At 39.5% G+C, this 16546-nt stretch overlaps 1 protein-coding gene across 3 annotated transcripts in view; it reads left to right on the forward strand.

Moving 5' to 3' along the window:
- Positions 1–11504: 11504 nt before the first annotated feature.
- Positions 11505–16546, forward strand: part of LOC121033657 (collagen alpha-4(VI) chain-like) — a 124533-nt gene continuing 119491 nt past the window's right edge. For all 3 annotated transcript variants that reach the window (XM_040480162.1, XM_040480163.1, XM_040480164.1), the window contains exon 1: positions 11505–11628. The gene's annotated coding sequence lies outside the window, so the exon portion shown is untranslated. The remainder of the gene's footprint in view (positions 11629–16546) is intronic.

The raw sequence follows: 16546 nt of genomic DNA on the forward strand, positions 1-16546 counted from the left end.
AACAATGTTTGTTCTTTTAACAAACAATGTTTGTTCTTTTAACAAACAATGTTTGTTCTTTCAATCCATGAGCATGGAATGTTTTTCCATTGTCTTGTGTCCTCTTCAGTTTCTTTCATAAATGTTCTATAGTTTTCAGAGTACAGATCACTTACCTCTTTGGTTAGGTTTATTGCTAGGTATCTTACTGTTTTTGGTACAGTTGTAAATGGGATTGAACCCTTGATTTTTTTTTTTTTTCTGTTGCTTCATTATCGGTGTATAGAGATGCAACCAATTTCTGTAAATTGATTTTATATCCTGCGATTTTGCCGAATCTGTGTCTTAGTTCTAGCAATGTTTTGGTGGAGTCTTTCAGGTTTTCTACATACAGGATCATGTTGTGAGCATATAGTGAAAGTTTGACTTCTTCCTTGCTGATTTAGATGCCTTTTATTTCTTTTTGTTGTCTGATTGCTGAGGCTAAGACTTCTAGTACTATGTTAAACAGTAATGGTGAGAGTGGCCATCCCTGTTTTGTTCCTGCCTGTAGGGGAAAGGCTCTCAGGTTTTCCCCATTGAGGATGATATTAGTTGTGCATCTTTCATATGCGGCTTTATGATGTTGATCAATTCCTACTTTAATGAGGGTTTTCATTAAGAATGGATGCTATATTTTGTCAAATGCTTTCTCTGCATCTATTGAGAAGATCATATGGTCCTTATTCTCTTTAGTAATGTCGTGTATCACGTTGATTGATTTGCAGATACTGAACAAAATAAATCCCATTTGGTCATGGTGAATAATTCTTTTAATGTGCTGTTGGATTCTATTTGTTAGTATCTTGTTTAGAATTTTTGCATCCATGTTCCTCAGGGATATGGCTTATAGTTCTCCATTTTAATGGCATCTTGGTCTGGTTTTGGAATCAAGGTAATGCTGTCCTTATGAGTTTGGAAGTTTTCATTCCATTTCTATTTTTTGGAACAGTTTGAGAAGAATAGGTATGAACTCTTCTTTAAATGTCTGATAGAATTCTTCTGGGATGCCATATGGCCCTTGACTTTTGTTTGTTGGGAGATTTTTGATCAGTGTTTCAATTTCTTTGATGGTTACGGGTCTATTCAAATTATCTATTTCTTCCTGTTTCAGTTTTGGTAGTTTTTATGTTTCTAGGAATTTGTCCATTTCTTCCAGGTTGCCCATTTGTTGGCATATAATTTTTCATAATATTCTCTTATAATTGTTTGTACTTCTGTGATGTTGGTTGTGATCTTTCCTCTTTCATTTGTGACTTTGTTTATTTGGGTCATTTCTATTTTCTTTTTGATAAGTCTGGCTAGGGGGTTATCAATTTTATAAATTCTTTCAAAGAACCAGCTCTTAGTTTCATTGATCTGTTCTACTGGTTTGTTTGTTTGTTTGTATATCATTTATTTTTGCTCTAGTCTTTATTATTTCCCCTTTTCTGCTGGCTTTAGGCTTTCTTTGCTATTCCTTTTCCAGCTCCTTTAGGTGTAAGATTAGGTTGTGTATTTGAGACTTTTCTTGCTTCTTGAAGTAGGCCTGTATTGCAATATACTTCCCTTTTTGGACTACGTTTGCATCCCAAAGGTTTTGGACTATTGTGTTTTCATTTTCATTTGCTTCTGTGTACTTTTTAATTTCTTCTTTAATTTCCTGGTCAATCCCACCATTCTTTAGGAGGATGGTCTTTAATCTCCATGTATTTGTGGTCTTTCCAATTTTTTTCTTGTGGTTGACTTTAAGTTTCATAGCGTGTGTTCAGAAGATATTCATGGTATGAGCTCAATATTTTTGTACTTGTTGAGGCCTGATTTGTGACCCAGTATGTAATCTATTCTGGAGAATGTCCCATGTGCATGTGAGAAGAATGTGTATTCTGCTGCTTTAGGATTGAATGTTCTGAATATATCTGTTAAGTCCATCCATTCCAGTGTGTCATTCAAAGCTATTGTTTCCTTGTTGATTTTCTGCTTAGATGATCTGTCCATTGCTATAAGTGGGGTTTCAAATCCCCCTACTATTATTGTATTATTATTAATGAGTTCTTTATGTTTGTGATTAACTGATTTACATATTTGGGTGTTCCAAGTTGTCATAAATATTTATAATTGTTAGATCTTCTCTGTGGGTAGACCTCTTAATTATGATGTAATGCCCTTCTTCATCTCTTTTTACAGTCTTTGGTTTAAAGTCTAGATTGTCTGATATTAGTATGGCTACTCTGTCATTCTTTTGATGTCTATTAGCATGATAGATTGTTATCCATTCCCTCGCTTTGAATCTGCAGGTGCCTTGTGTCTAAAATGAGTGTCTTGTAGGAAACCTATGGATGGATCCTGTTATTTTATCCATTCTGATACCCTATGTCTTTTGATTGGAGCATTTAGTCCATTTACATTCAGAGTGATAATTGATAGATGTGAATTTCATGCCTTTGTGTTACCTGTAGAGTTGGTGTTTCTGGTAATGCTCTTTGTTGCTTTTGGTCCCCTCACCCCCCCGCAAAGAGTCCCCTTTAGTATTTCTTTCAGGGCTGGTTTAGTGGTCATGAACTCCTTTAGTTTTTGTTTGTCTGGGAAACTCTTTATCTCTCCCTTCATTCTGAATGTCAGCCTTGCTGGATAAAGTATTCTTGGCTGCCTAGTTGTCCCATTCAGCATGTTCAATATATCATGCCATTCCCTTCTGTCCTGTCAAGTTTGTGTGGACAGATGTGCTGCAAACCTGATCTGTCTTCTCTTATAGGTGAGGACTTTTTCCCCCCTTGCTGCTTTTAGGATGCTTTCTTTGTCTTTGTATTTTGTGAATTTGAGTATGGTATGTCTTAGTGATGGCTAGCTTTTGTTGAATTTAATGGGAGTTCTCTATTTCTTGGATTTCGATGTCTGTTTCCATCCCCAGTTGAAGGAAATTTTCAACTATAATTTGTTCAAATAAACCTTCTGCCCCTTTTCTTCTCTCTTCATCTTCTGGGACTCCTATGATATGAATGTTATTATGCTTTAAGGAGTTGCTGAATACCCTTTGTCTACATTCGTAATCCAATACTTATCTTTTCCCTCTGTAGACAAGCTTGCGCCCACCACTCCTCAGGAAGCCCTCATAGAAGAGCAAACAATCACCCCTCCTGTGTCCCTAGCTTGTGTCAGATCTCTGCCTTCTCCCTGTGTCTGAGCTGTCCACCTGGTTCCCCTGTGTTTTATCTTAGGTGCAGGTGGGTTTCAAAACTCCAAACTTCAGGGACCCTCATGGCACAGACCCACAATGATTCTCGGGCAGAGGTCCTCCCTGTGCTGTGGCCAGGAGCTGTTTTTTCCTGGCCAGAAAAATGGTCGGTCAACCACATAACACCTTGGATTTTATGGTAAAGCATAGCAGGAAGCTGGCACCAAGCCTCACTGCCTGCAGTCAGAGTCCCTGTTCCTATGCTAGTGAATGGGGCAGCTCAATGGTGCCCTCAGGGTCTTTTGTCCCCAAAGAGGCCGTGCCACCTCTCCCAAATCACTCCAAGAAGAGGAACTATTTCTCCCCATGTGACCGAGGAACTGTTTCTCTCCATATGACTCAGATGGAGCTGCCCACTTCCTAGTCTCTGCCCTCCTTCCCCACCGGAACATTGCTAAGCCCACAGGCATGACTCTGGTGATGGTGCAGACCTCTAAAACTTCAGACTTTGCTCTATGTTGCTTATTAAAACTTGTGGTTATTTATCCCCCCCTCCTTTTTCCAATCAATGGGTTTAGGAAGAGTTTTTCTTGTGGAATCACTTGTGCATGTTTTCACTGTCTCTCTCTCTTTCTCCCTTGCTCCTCTCTTTGTGATCAGGGTTCTTTTCCCTTAAAAGCACTTGTAGCCCCTTTCTTGCCCAAATGAACTCTCTGCAGCTCCTACCTTCTATGAGGTGGTCATTTTTCTACTTGTGTATGTGCAGTTTTGTTCTCTCAGTTGTCCGATCAATTTCTTGGATATTCACAATAATTTGATATTTATCTCACTGTGTTTGAGGGACAAGGCAAGCTTGGGGTCCCCCTACTCCTCTGCCAGCTTAACTCCTCCCCTTCTTTTGTTTTGTGTTTGTTATTTGAAGTACCATTATATTATAAGCTGTTTAAATTCCTGTTATAACTTAGCAGAGAAAAAAAAATCCACAAAATAAAGGTAGATGCCTCAGTATTAAAACCTGATTTAAGTGGACATGGTTGTTCATAATTATTATGCCCTTTGTTTTTATTTTGTTTTACTTATTGATTAATATCTATTGTGTCCAATACTTAGAGGCTAGAGCTGTAAGTCTAGATATAAGTCTTCATATTAAGTTCTAAGAGAGCAAGTTTCAGGTTACATTTATGCAGTTAGACATTTATGCTTAAGCAGGAACAAACAAGCAGAGTAAAGCTGGAATTAGAGTTAGTTTACAGACCACCTGCTTGGCAAGATCTGGAAAGTTCTAGTTCTTTATCTTGTAGGAGTTTTTTTTCTTGTTTTTGTTTTTGTTTTGTTTTGTGTTTTGTGTTTTGTCTTTTTGTTTTTTTCCCTGTAGGCTTTATACTCAGTGCAGAGCCCAATGTGGGGCTTGAACTTATGGCCCTGAAATCAAGACCTGAGCTAAGATCAAGAGTCAGATGCTCAATTGACTGAGCCACCCAGGCACCATTTGTAGTAGCTCTTGATAGCACCTTGCACAAAAGAAAGTCTCTCTAACATGACAATGTTCTAGGGATATGGTTTGGCTCACTGTTTAGGTTAGTGAGGGAACCAAGAATCCTTTTACATCAGGGGCTAGACCCAGAACTTATGAGAATCATCTCTCAGGCAACATTTCCAAAAATATACCAGGCTTGTTAAATTCTTATATCCTGTTTGTGTAATGATGGGAAGCATCTGTAGCATATGTGGAAATTCCCGTATGTAGGACATCACTGATTTCACCAAAGAATCCATTTCCAATGGTCATGTTAATTAACAAAATACCTGGTGTTGGAGATAAAAACATCTAAAACACTGGTGGTAGCCATCTCTGGTGTGTGGCCTTTTGATTAAGTTCTACTTGACCATTCAGATTAGGGCAATACACTTCTCCTAGGGTGTAGATGAAAACCAAAACCTACATGCCATACTGTGGGAAAATGTTTTAAAGAATTTTCCATAGCATCACACTCAGGATATGGGAAAATTTACTGAGCTCTATCTGGCTTGTGTAGGAATTAAATAATAAGTCAGTCAGAATATCTTTGAGTCAAAGTTTGATAATTTCCATAGCAGTAACTTTGAAAAAATAGTAAGTGCTTTGAAAATGGAAAGCACTGCTTTATGTAGATTATGATAATTAAAAAAGACTTATGCAGAAACTTCAAAAAATGGGATTAAGCATGCTTTTAACCTGTATCTTGGCATCATAAAGTTGACTTTCAGGCTAAGTCAGTTTTCTAGAAAGGCGGAGTTTCCTGGAATACTCAAAAGTTTACTTAATATAAACCTTGGAAAGATTGTTGATTAGTAACCTTGGGATCATTAGTTTGTGTTATGAGGAACTACATTGGTTAGAATATTTATTATAGCCTGCAGTGTTTATCATTTAAAGTTGAAAGCTATGTTTGTCATTAAGATTGAATTTATGGCTAACCTTGGGATCACTGATCCCCTGACTATGATCTCTTGATCTTATTGTAATTAGCAAGTCATAGCATGAAAATGAACTTTTTTTTTTTTTTTAGGAAGGACTGTTATTCTTCCTTCCATTAGTTCTATCTAAATAAACATTAAATATGTGACATAAAACAAATTATTTTTCTCCCACAATGGGTTTGGATCTCTTGCCCTGTAGCCTGATGAAGTTTTGTTACAGAATTAGTGAATATTCTGGATATAGTTTTAAAAATTATGATATTACATGAATGGCCAAAAGTGTAGGCTTTGACTATATGAAGATAGGCTGTTCTTTTTGTTTGTGTTTTGTTTCTTAATTCCTTCCTATCTGCTCTTTGTCATGGGTGCAGAAATCTTGTCTCTCCAAAGAACATAGAGTTTGGGATTAGTCTGGATTCCAAGAGCCAATGAAGTACCACTCCCACTGTGAATTTTCAGCTCGCATTTGTTGGTGATGACTGGGGTTCTTCATCTTTGGGGATCCAAAAATCCTCATACCTTCCTTTCTGGCCCCAAATGAAGAAGGTCTTTAGGTCTCTGTTTATAGGGATGAGGATGGAGGACAAGACTGTGGTCCTGAGTGTCCCTTCCAGCTTCCAGATCAAGCGATGTTTGAGAGGCGGACAAGGCTGATGTTACCAATGAAGTTAGTTTGTTCGCTAAGGCATATTCTTCTGATGGGGTCTGATGTTGGTTCATGGAGTTGACAATTATCCGTCTTCTTCATGGCAGCTAGTATCTTACCTCCTGAAGACTTCATAAAGACATTATGAATCACAGATGACATTTCTTGCATCACTTCCCCTCTTGCTATTTTTCATCCATGGAAGGCTTGTGAGGGGTGGCTTACATCTGAGATTCTGTTGCAGGCTGGCTGTTATACACCTTTAATTGAATACACCAAGTTACAAACTTGTGACTAGCATTGCCTGACTCATTCCATGAGTCGCATGTAAATGTCTTTAAGTTTTCAGAGTACTAGAGCTGTAATCATTTTTTAGGAATTCCTGTGTATAGCACCAAGCCTAAGTCTTCTCTTGACAGCCTTAAAACTCTCTTCCCTGGCTCCTCAATAATCCCTTCCCTTTCTGGAATCACTGTGAACTCCATCTCTCCATGTAAACTTCAGGCTTTCAGTAGGGCCTGAAAAATATTTACTCCTTGGTTAAATTCTGTTATAGGTGCCCCTTTCCCTCCATAACTTCCAAGAATCATCCCTTCATCCTCTGCCATCTGTCCTCCCATTAGTGAAGATGAAAATGGAGATGGTTATTTAAGGCAGTTTTCAGGTAGAAGAGCAGAGAGAATATAACAGCAGTAGAGTGAGTAGAGGTCATTAGTTATTGAAGAAAATTACCATTAATTGCTTATGTGTTTCTTGGGAAAATTGCATCACCTTTTATGACCTCAAGTTTTCCCTGCAAAATAATGAGATTTGACTAGATGATCTGAAAGATCCTTTCCAGGGCTAAATTTTGTAAACTGCACAAATATTTGTTGCTGCTGAATATTGTATTTGACTCTAGGATTCCTGGTAGCAAAAGAAAACAGGAAGAGATGTTGAATTATCTGGTGTTCATTGACAAAAAGACATGTAGGCTTGCATCTGCAGAAAGGGAATAAAACTCAAGAAAATCTAATATTGGACCCTGGAAAAAGTTTTAGATTGTGTCTACCTAAGTGTCATAATGATGATTCTGAGTTACAAATGACAAAAATCAAAATAAAACAACCACCCCCAAACAAACAAAAACAGTAGAAGGGCAGATACTTTCCTTTGCGTTTTGAGGTCAGGCTGGCTGCCCATGAAGTTGAAACCATGGCAACAGACAAATTCAGCATCATATCTTAAAAAAGCTTTTTTCAATGTTTATTTTTGAGAGACAGAGTGTGAGCAGGTGAGGGGCAGAGAGGGAGACACAGAATCTGAAGCAGGCTCCAGGCTGCACTGAGCTGTCAGCACAGAGCCAGATACAGGGCTTGAACTCACGAACCATGAGATCATGACCTGAGCCGAAGTCAGATGCTTAACCGACTGAGCTATCCAGGTGCCCCTATGCTTTTAAAGCTTTATAACTGAGATGTTGGGGGGAAAATCTAAGGAAGAATTTTGATTGGCCAGTCTTGGGTCACATGCTGATTCCTAGACCAATCATGGGGTGGGGACTGCAGCTCCCACTGGAACAGAGGTTGGAATGGAAGTTTCTCACAAGGTGGCTGGTTATCATTCCAGGTGGGCAAAAAGTAAATGATTGTTTTACCTTGTCCTGGTTGTTCTCTTTATCCCTTCTACTCTAGGTTTGGGTCTACCATATAAATTTGCCCTTCTCAAAAGTTCATTATACAGTCAAAGCCCTAGGTCTTCCAAAAAAAATTATGACTTAGTTCCTGACCAAAGTTTATGTGCCCAGTCTTCTCAGTGTCTTTCTCTAAGGGCTTTTTATGATAATGACTAGCAACCTTGATCAATTTGTGCTACTAGCAAATTGGCCAGAGGTGATTAAAGTCCATCTGATAAAAACCACCAAGGAGACACTTCTCATCCAACAAAGTTAACCTGCTGAGCAAGGGGACTCATGCACCAAAAGGATGATAGGACACCTCACCAAAGGAAGACACAAGCTTGTTCTAGTATTTGGGGAAATGGTGGGGTTTAAGTAAAATTTCAACAAAGCAGTGATAGGCTCACTCAGAGCAAAGTGGTGGGGGTATATTAAGAGTTGACATTAGGCCTGGGCTGAGATGAGAACTCAGGGTCCTGTTTTCTGGGAAACTACACAGTTGAGATAAGTATGGAATGTTGTGTTTAAAACCCTTATCTGAAGCTCTGGATCTGGGTTGGAAATCCAGGCTGTTTTTCTGTGTTAAAATGACTTAGATCCTCTAGGCAAAAAAGAGGTGTTTCATTCTCACTAAATGTGATTTCAAGCAGCAGTTTCTGACAGTCAATGATTTTAGAGAACAAGTTTTTTTCATGTCCTTTTGTTAATTGACAAAAGCATTTTTTTTTCTTCCCAGAGCTTCACAGAAGAGATTCTTTCTCTTCTACTTATCAGATATATGCTTGATCAGGGTCTCTCTTGAAATACCAGCATGGCTTTTGTAGCCAATATCAAGGAGTGAGTTAAGGTGGAAATGTCATGTCATTCACAAAGAGAAGTTGAAGGATCTTTGGAGTTTCTGTATATTATTGAGGCAATTATTTGCCATTTATTCACTCTGCAGGTATTTGTGGAGCTCCTACTGTGTGTTAATCTTTGCAAAGGAGATAGAATTTCTACCCTTGAGCAGCTCACAATTTAGTGATGGATACAATGAGTAAGGAAAAAAAAAAAACTCCATGAGCCAGGGTGAGGGCAACAGTGGATTTTGTCATACACGTTTGCGAGAGCAAAGAGGAGGAAGTTGTGAACTCTGAGCTTGGGAATCTGGTTCTACGCATTGGGAGAACAGTCAGTGGGAGGAGGAATCTGGGGTCCTGAGGAGAGGAGACTTTGTTCTGAAGAAGTTGGCACGCGTAGGAGACACTGTTGGTGCCATGCTCCAGATCCACTCAATGCATCTCTGAGCTCCCCTGCAGCCCAGCACAGTTTCTGAGCATGCGTACAGTTGCCCACCACAGCCTTCCAGCTTCTCCACTTGAGGGAGGGCTTTTTTGATTGCCAAGGAGACTTACTCAGTCTGCTCACAGGGCAGCTTGGAAGTGCCCAGGACTTCATCCTTCCCATTCCCCCTACCCCTGTAGTTCTCAACCACTGAGAGATAGCATTTAGTGATGAAATCCAAGCTGTCTCTCACTGGGATGGTTCTGAGGGACATTCTGAGTTTTTCAGAGGGTCCCCGTGAGACTGAACCTCAGTTGCCTACAGAGTTAACACATACGTTAAGGCAAATTTTGGCTTTTATTCTTTCAGGTCTTACTTTCCATATTCCCTCTCTTGCTTCCTCACATGGCTTTCCAAATAAATTGCCTACACTGAAGTCCTTGTCTCAGGGTCTGCTTTTGGGGGAACCCAAGAAGCAAGCTTCTTCCTGGTGGGGGGATAGCACACAAGGAGAAGCAGAAATATTGCTTGAAGGTCAAGAAGAGGATACAGAGCACAGCCAAATGGTGACTTCTGAAGTAACAGAATAAATAAGGACCTTGCTATTTAACCAGGGTCAGTGTTAGAGTTTAAGACCTTGAGCCTAAACCTATCTTGGGGTCTAAGCTACCTCTTTGGGGAATGAAAGGGAGACAGAGGAGCGGGATGCTGTTGGGTGGGTGAGTCAGAGGGGAGAACATGACTTCCTGAGCAGGAGGGAACAAAAGACTGAAAGCATCATATGGCATTAAATATCTGCACTTCACTGTTTTCGCTGAAGAATCTTACATATGATAGTTTGATTATTTCCCTCAGGGAATCAGACTATTTAGCGAGCTCTTACTGTTTCTTAGCTATATATGAAGTGACTCTATTTCCGTGTAGAGCAAAACTTTGCCCCTGTTATCCACCTCATGAATAATGAAGGGACAATTGATGAAGAGTGAACTAACCTATCATTTTGGAAGTTATACTCTGTGGAGGAGACTCTTTAGGTTTTATGTCAAATTTAACAATCCGGGAAAAACAGAGAAGCTTGCATTCAACTCCGTTAACGACACACTGTCCTTCTATTGACAATTTATTTTGAGAAACTTCATTTGACCCCACTTCCTTGAATACTCATGCCAGAAACAAAACAACACTGCATTCCAAGTACGGGTCTTCAGATTTTGAGATAATGGTGAAAAACATGTATACAAAATGTGATGGAGATGGTCGCTGACCACCCCCTCCTCCCCCTCCATTCTCCCTTTCCTTCTTTTATGGTCACAGTTGAGCAAGGCACATGGCTGCCTAGCTGGAAATAAAATCTCAAGTATCCCTGTGGCTGGATGTGGCTGTGTGACTAAGGTCTGACCAGCAGAATGTGAGTGGAAGAACTATGAGCAACCTCTGCCTCACTTGTTTAGGAGGTAGTCTGCAGAGTTAGCTCTTTCACCCTCCCCACTGGCTACCCTGGTGGTACTTGCAGAAACCTCAGGTGCCACATGTTGAATATTAGCCTGGGTCCCTGAATGACTATGTGGAGGAAAGCCTCTTGCTGACCTGGAATAGACACCTTGGACTGAACTATGTGAGAAGGAAATGATCTTGGTTATTACGTCTCTTGTTACAGCAGCTTAATTGTTTAACTCATGTATATGCACACACAAAAATACTTCTCTATTTCCTTTGACTCCATCCTGATCCCTAATCTGGTTGGTATGAGCTAGTTTAGAGCATCCAAGATGCTCTAAGAGCTTTACCTTGTTATCAATGCAGGGAGTGTTTGCTATTGTTCAGTTCATTGATTTATCCACCTATCCATCCATCCATTATATCTGCTGTTTTGAGACCTAGTATGTACAAGACTCTTTGCTAGGGGATATCCAGGGGATATGAGTGACCCAAAGATGAATTATACCTGTTCCTGCTCTCAAGCGGCTCATAGTCTAGAGACTTCAGGCGGAGACTAAATAATTGAAATAAGGATAGTTAGGATTAATTTTTATTCTAGGAATTTTAAATTAAATTTGAAAAAGGTTAGTTTCATTTATATTATTTAAAAAATATTATTATTACTATTTTTTGAGAATACTCTCCCTGGGAACTTTTTGTATTCATTTTTAGGATCAGTGTTTACAGAGTGAAGGATCCTTTTGATTTAATGGCAGTAAAGCACGCATAAGAACAAGCAATGCATCAGTCATCATAAACATCGTTTTTGCTCCTCCCCTCACCCCCCCATTCCCTTTCCCCCAGGAGAGTATTAAATACCAGAAAAGCTGGTGTGTCTTTGTACCCTTGAGGCTTCCTGTGCTCTAGGGAATTCCCAAGGCTCAAACAGCTTCTTAAGGGATGAAGACAAGAAGGAGGAATTAAAAGAACAAGTTGCAAAGGTTTTGCCAGGTAGGAGGAAATTCCTTTTCCCTGGGAGAGTTGGGTAGGTGGGAACTCTAGTTTGTTTCTATGTGTTTTTGCAAATACACGGCTTCTCTTTCACTTCCAGGCAGAGAGAGACAGGGACTCAATGATAGACCAACAGAGGAGAAAGTGATAGAGACTGAAAGAGAGATCTTCCATAGCAAAGAGATGGAGAGAAATTGAGACAGGGACAAAGACACAGAGGAAAAAACCCAAAAGGTATCTCTGTTAGACACACAGAGAAAGAGTAACTTTCAAGGTTCAAACTGTGGCAGAACAAGACGTGTAACTCTGAACTTTTATGGAGCAGGAAAATGTGAAATGTTTTAAGATGGGGTCCAGAATTTACCATCTGTGTGGAAAGGGGAAACCAATGTATGGGGACTCACAGATGTCTCATGAATTATTTCACTGATGCAAATCTTTGGGAGAATTTAAACATGGAGATTAGTATTAGAATCATAAGGCGAAGGGAAGAAGAAAACACTAAAGAATCAGGGAATAAACAGGCTTAGTAGAGATATAAAACTTAGGTAAAAATGACTCTCTCAAAACAATGCCAGGTGCAATTTTGAGTTGGAAATAAAGTTTTCTTCCATCTAGTTTGCCAGGATGCCTGTAACTCCACTACTAGGTTTCTTTTCATTTGACCACCATACACAGTTTTAAGAAACAAGTGAGATGGTTATTTACATTTTTAATAAAAAATTTCAAACATACAGCAAAAGTTAAAGGATCCACAGGGAATACATGTATACTCACCACTTAGATTCACTATGAATATTTTAATATCGTTGTTTTTTCACATCATCCCTCTGGCCATGTGTTACTCTACCTTATTTTTAAATGCATTTTAAATTAGAAACATCAGTAAACTCCCTAAGGACATCAGCATGCATATCATTTACTAGAGCTGAAGAAAATGATTATTTTTATAAAGAACTTCAAGAGAGGTGAATGTGAAATTGATCAGGTTCAGATTTTATGTATAATTTTTTGGTCACTGGGGTTGATACCTACACATTTAAATTCACTGAATTTAGTGATGGTGACAACTATTCAGGATGACTTCTGTGGGGTGGAAGAATCACCTATTGACTGAGAATTATTCCACAGGAGTACAGGAGAAAAATCTAGCACCTTTTTGTTCTCTTTTGTATTGATCTTCAGAGGCTACGAAATAAGCCCAGGGAATTGCAAATGTAGGATGGTCCTTTTTATTTCAACCCAGAGTGTGCATGCCACAGGCCTTTGAAAGTAGTCTGCCATCACATAATTTTGTCTGATAGTTTCTGGCTCATAGGAATAGGCCTCGAGAGGTCTGTGGATGCATTTATTCCATCACTGACCAAGAACAATGAAGCCCTGTCTACATTTTTGCAGAAACAGTAAATATGGTCCCTTACAGAGCTGCTAGAAAGTGAAATAATGAATATTATCTACCTGATATTTTGGTCTGAAATAAAAGCACCATGAGTCCTTTTAAAAAGATCCTATAGGAAATTGTTTTGCCCAAACATTCCAACCTAATCTTGTGTCTTTATGTTTGAGCAACTCACTGTATAAGTGGATTTTTGTGACTGTGAGTTTTTAAAGGTTCACCTCTGGCTGCGTCTCTCTCCTGCCTCCTTGGGCACAGTCGTAGTTGCAGACTGGCTCCATTTTGGATTCCTCAAAGGTCTTAAACCAAGACCCTTCCAATACTACGCCTGTGGTCTGGTTTTACTTATTCTACAAATTTGCCAAATGTTTAGTTTTAAGCTATTTGTTCTGATTATATTTTTAATACAAATGAAGTAAAAATAGAATTATAATTAAAATATAAAAGTGAACCCAATTGGCTTTGAGTCCTCCGTTTACCAAAAAAGAATAGCCTAGGGAGCACCAATCTTCCCAAGAATGCCTCTAAATCTTTGTTTAGAACATTCTGTCTTAAGAACAGGAAATCATTCTTTTTCTGAACAATGAATTTATGCAACGAATCTTTTTTGAGCACCTACTATATGTCAGGCACTGGGGATATGTCATGGAAAACAAGATTCCTCGTAGTGCTTCTATTCTAGGTGAAGGTGCGGCATGATTACAGGTAATTGATAAAAACCATGATGAATATTACATAGCCTGTTAGAAGGTGATAGGAAAAGAGGAAAAGCAGAGCAAGGTAAGGGGGCTTGGGTGTGCTGGGACAACAAGGGTAGGTTGCAATTTTAAGTAGAATGGCTAAGATGGACTGCACTGAGAAGGTGATACCTGAGCAAAGACTTGAGGGAAGCAAGGGAATCAGCCATGTGGATATATGTGTAGATATGTATAGATATGAGTGGATATATGGGGATATATAATGTTACATGGGAACATATGGGAAAGTATGTGGATATATGGATACCTGTGGGAATATATATGGATATATGTGGATGTAAGTGGATATTTAGGAGATACGTGGATATTTGTGGATATATGTAGATATATGTGGGTATGTGTAGATGTGTGTGGGTATATAGGGATATATGTGAGTAAATGGGGATAGGAGGGGAAGAGCATTCCAGATGGAGGAAACAATAAACAGTATGTACAAAAACCCTAGGCAGTGAGTATAACTGGCTTATTTGAAGAACAGCCAGTAGGCCAAAGTGATCCGAGTCCAATGTGCCAGGGTGAGAAATGAGTCGGAGAAAACTGGGGGCCAGTTTATATAGGAGCTTGTAGTCTATTTTGTTTTTTTACTCTGAATGAAACAGGAAGCCATTGAAAGGCTCTGAGCAGAGGTCACCTAGGTTTTAAAAGGATTTCTCTGGTTATATTTTGAGAATAGACTTCGGAGGGAAAGGTTAGAAGTAGGGAGAGCTGTGGAGGTTGCTGTAGTAATCAAGCAAGAGAGGCTTGAATCAGCCTGTTAGTAGAAATGACAAGAACATCAGTTTCTGGGTAAACAGCTTTAAAGGTTGATCCAGCATGATTTCCTGGCAGGTTGGATGTAGGGGGTGTGTGTGAGAGAGAAGTTAATGATAGCTCCGTGGCTTTGGGTCCATGCTGTGAGAAGGTTGCTGTTGCCATGAACTGAGAGAAATGAACAGAGGGAGGGAAGAAGGAAGGAAGGAAGAGAGAAAGAAAAAAGAGCAGAGAAAGGAACTGTTCTAGGTGCTGAGCATATATTAATAGTAAAGACACAGTCCTAACAAATCCCAAAGAATTCATTGAAATAAATGTACAGACTTCAGAGGAAGAACAGAACAGGGAGTGATTTGCCATCAAGCTTGAGTTAGGAAGGCGACACCTGAGCTGGGTTTTGAAAGGTGAATAGAGCCTGCCGTGTGTGTGTGTGTGTGTGTGTGTGTGTGTGTGTGTGTGCGCGCGCGCGTGCGCGCATGCATGCACATGTGTCCCGGGCCAAGGAGTAGTATGCAGCCTTCCAGGTAAAGGGAAGGAATAATGACATTCAGAATCATCAAAGTCTGATAGACTTGGAAAACCACACTGACTTATAATTCTATAAACTTCAGAAAGATTTGTAGCCTAGTCAGGGCATCTTGGAATCTCTAAGAAATATCGCAAACTTTCTGAGGGTCAGGTAAGTTTGTGTCACTGCATTTAGTGGATATTCTTTCAGTTTGTCTTTAAACATTTTATTATACACTACTTCAGAAACTCAAAAAAGATACAAAGAGAAGTTCAATGGCCCTTAAGTTATTTTAAGCTAAAGCCCTGGAAACAACAGTAAAAGATTAAACTCAAAGAACATGGACAGCTAAGGTTTCGTAACATAAGGTTTCAAAGAGCTTAGTGAAATAAGCCATACAGAGAAAGACAGATACCATATGTTTTCACTCTTATGTGGATCCTGAGAAACTTAACAGAAACCCATGGGGGAGGGGAAGGAAAAAAAAAAGTGGTTAGATTGGGAGAGAGCCAAACATAAGAGACCCTTAAAAACTGAGAACAAACTGAGGGTTGATGGGGGGTGGGAGGGAGGGGAGGGTGGGTGATGGGTATTGAAGAGGGCATTTTTTGGGATGAGCACTGGGTGTTGTATGGAAACCAATTTGACAATAAATTTCATTAAAAAAAAAAAAACCAAAAAACAAAGAGCTTATCTCATCCAGGTGACCACCAGCTTGCTGTCACACCTGGTATTCCACTTCTCTGATTTAGGGAATCTTCTCTCACTACTGTCAAATGTCTGTTACTATCCAAAATCTCATTCATCATAGTGTGATTATTTCCTAGACGTAATGAAGTGAAAATGTAGCCAGGACTCTTTTGGTTCAAGCAATGCATTTCTCTTGGAATAAAAATTCTGAGGCTTGGTTCTAAGACGACAAAGTATTAAATTTTTGGACTTTTGTTTTATAGATTATTGCTTGACAAAAGTGATAGTAACCTCTGAAGTTTTCTAGCTTTCTACAAAGTTTTTGCTACCCCCCATTAGCTTATGCTGTGCCCACAATAACCCTGTCAATAACTGGGTGAAGGCACAGTTTATGCTGCCAGGACTGAGTCTTAGTGAGTTCAAGAGACTTCCAAGAAGCTGCATAACAAGGACGTGGCAGGGTTGAAACTTGAACCAGAACATTCAAAGTCAAGTTCTATGCAGTTTTTTATTGCTCCATACTGTGCTTGCTTTACAGATTCTGAAGCAACCTTCTTAAAGGACATGAAATAAATAATGGATAGGGTATATGAGGCCAAACCAGACAATTGCAGAGGGCCATCTTGCCCTTATTCACTATCATGACCTGCTCTTCCTACATTTCCTGGTGACAGGAAGTAGGGAGTAGCAGAGTGAGGTGACCTGCCCACCGTCTTTGGAGGGGCCTGATCTGCTTAGCGGATTGCAGGCATTCTTCCTGAATGAAATACTTGAGAAAGACAGGGTAGTTATCCCCATCTCTCTGGCAAAACCAAG

The sequence above is a fragment of the Herpailurus yagouaroundi genome, unplaced genomic scaffold (genome assembly GCF_014898765.1).
Source record: "Herpailurus yagouaroundi ecotype Mexico unplaced genomic scaffold, PumYag 159, whole genome shotgun sequence".
Classification (NCBI taxonomy): domain Eukaryota; kingdom Metazoa; phylum Chordata; class Mammalia; order Carnivora; family Felidae; genus Herpailurus; species Herpailurus yagouaroundi.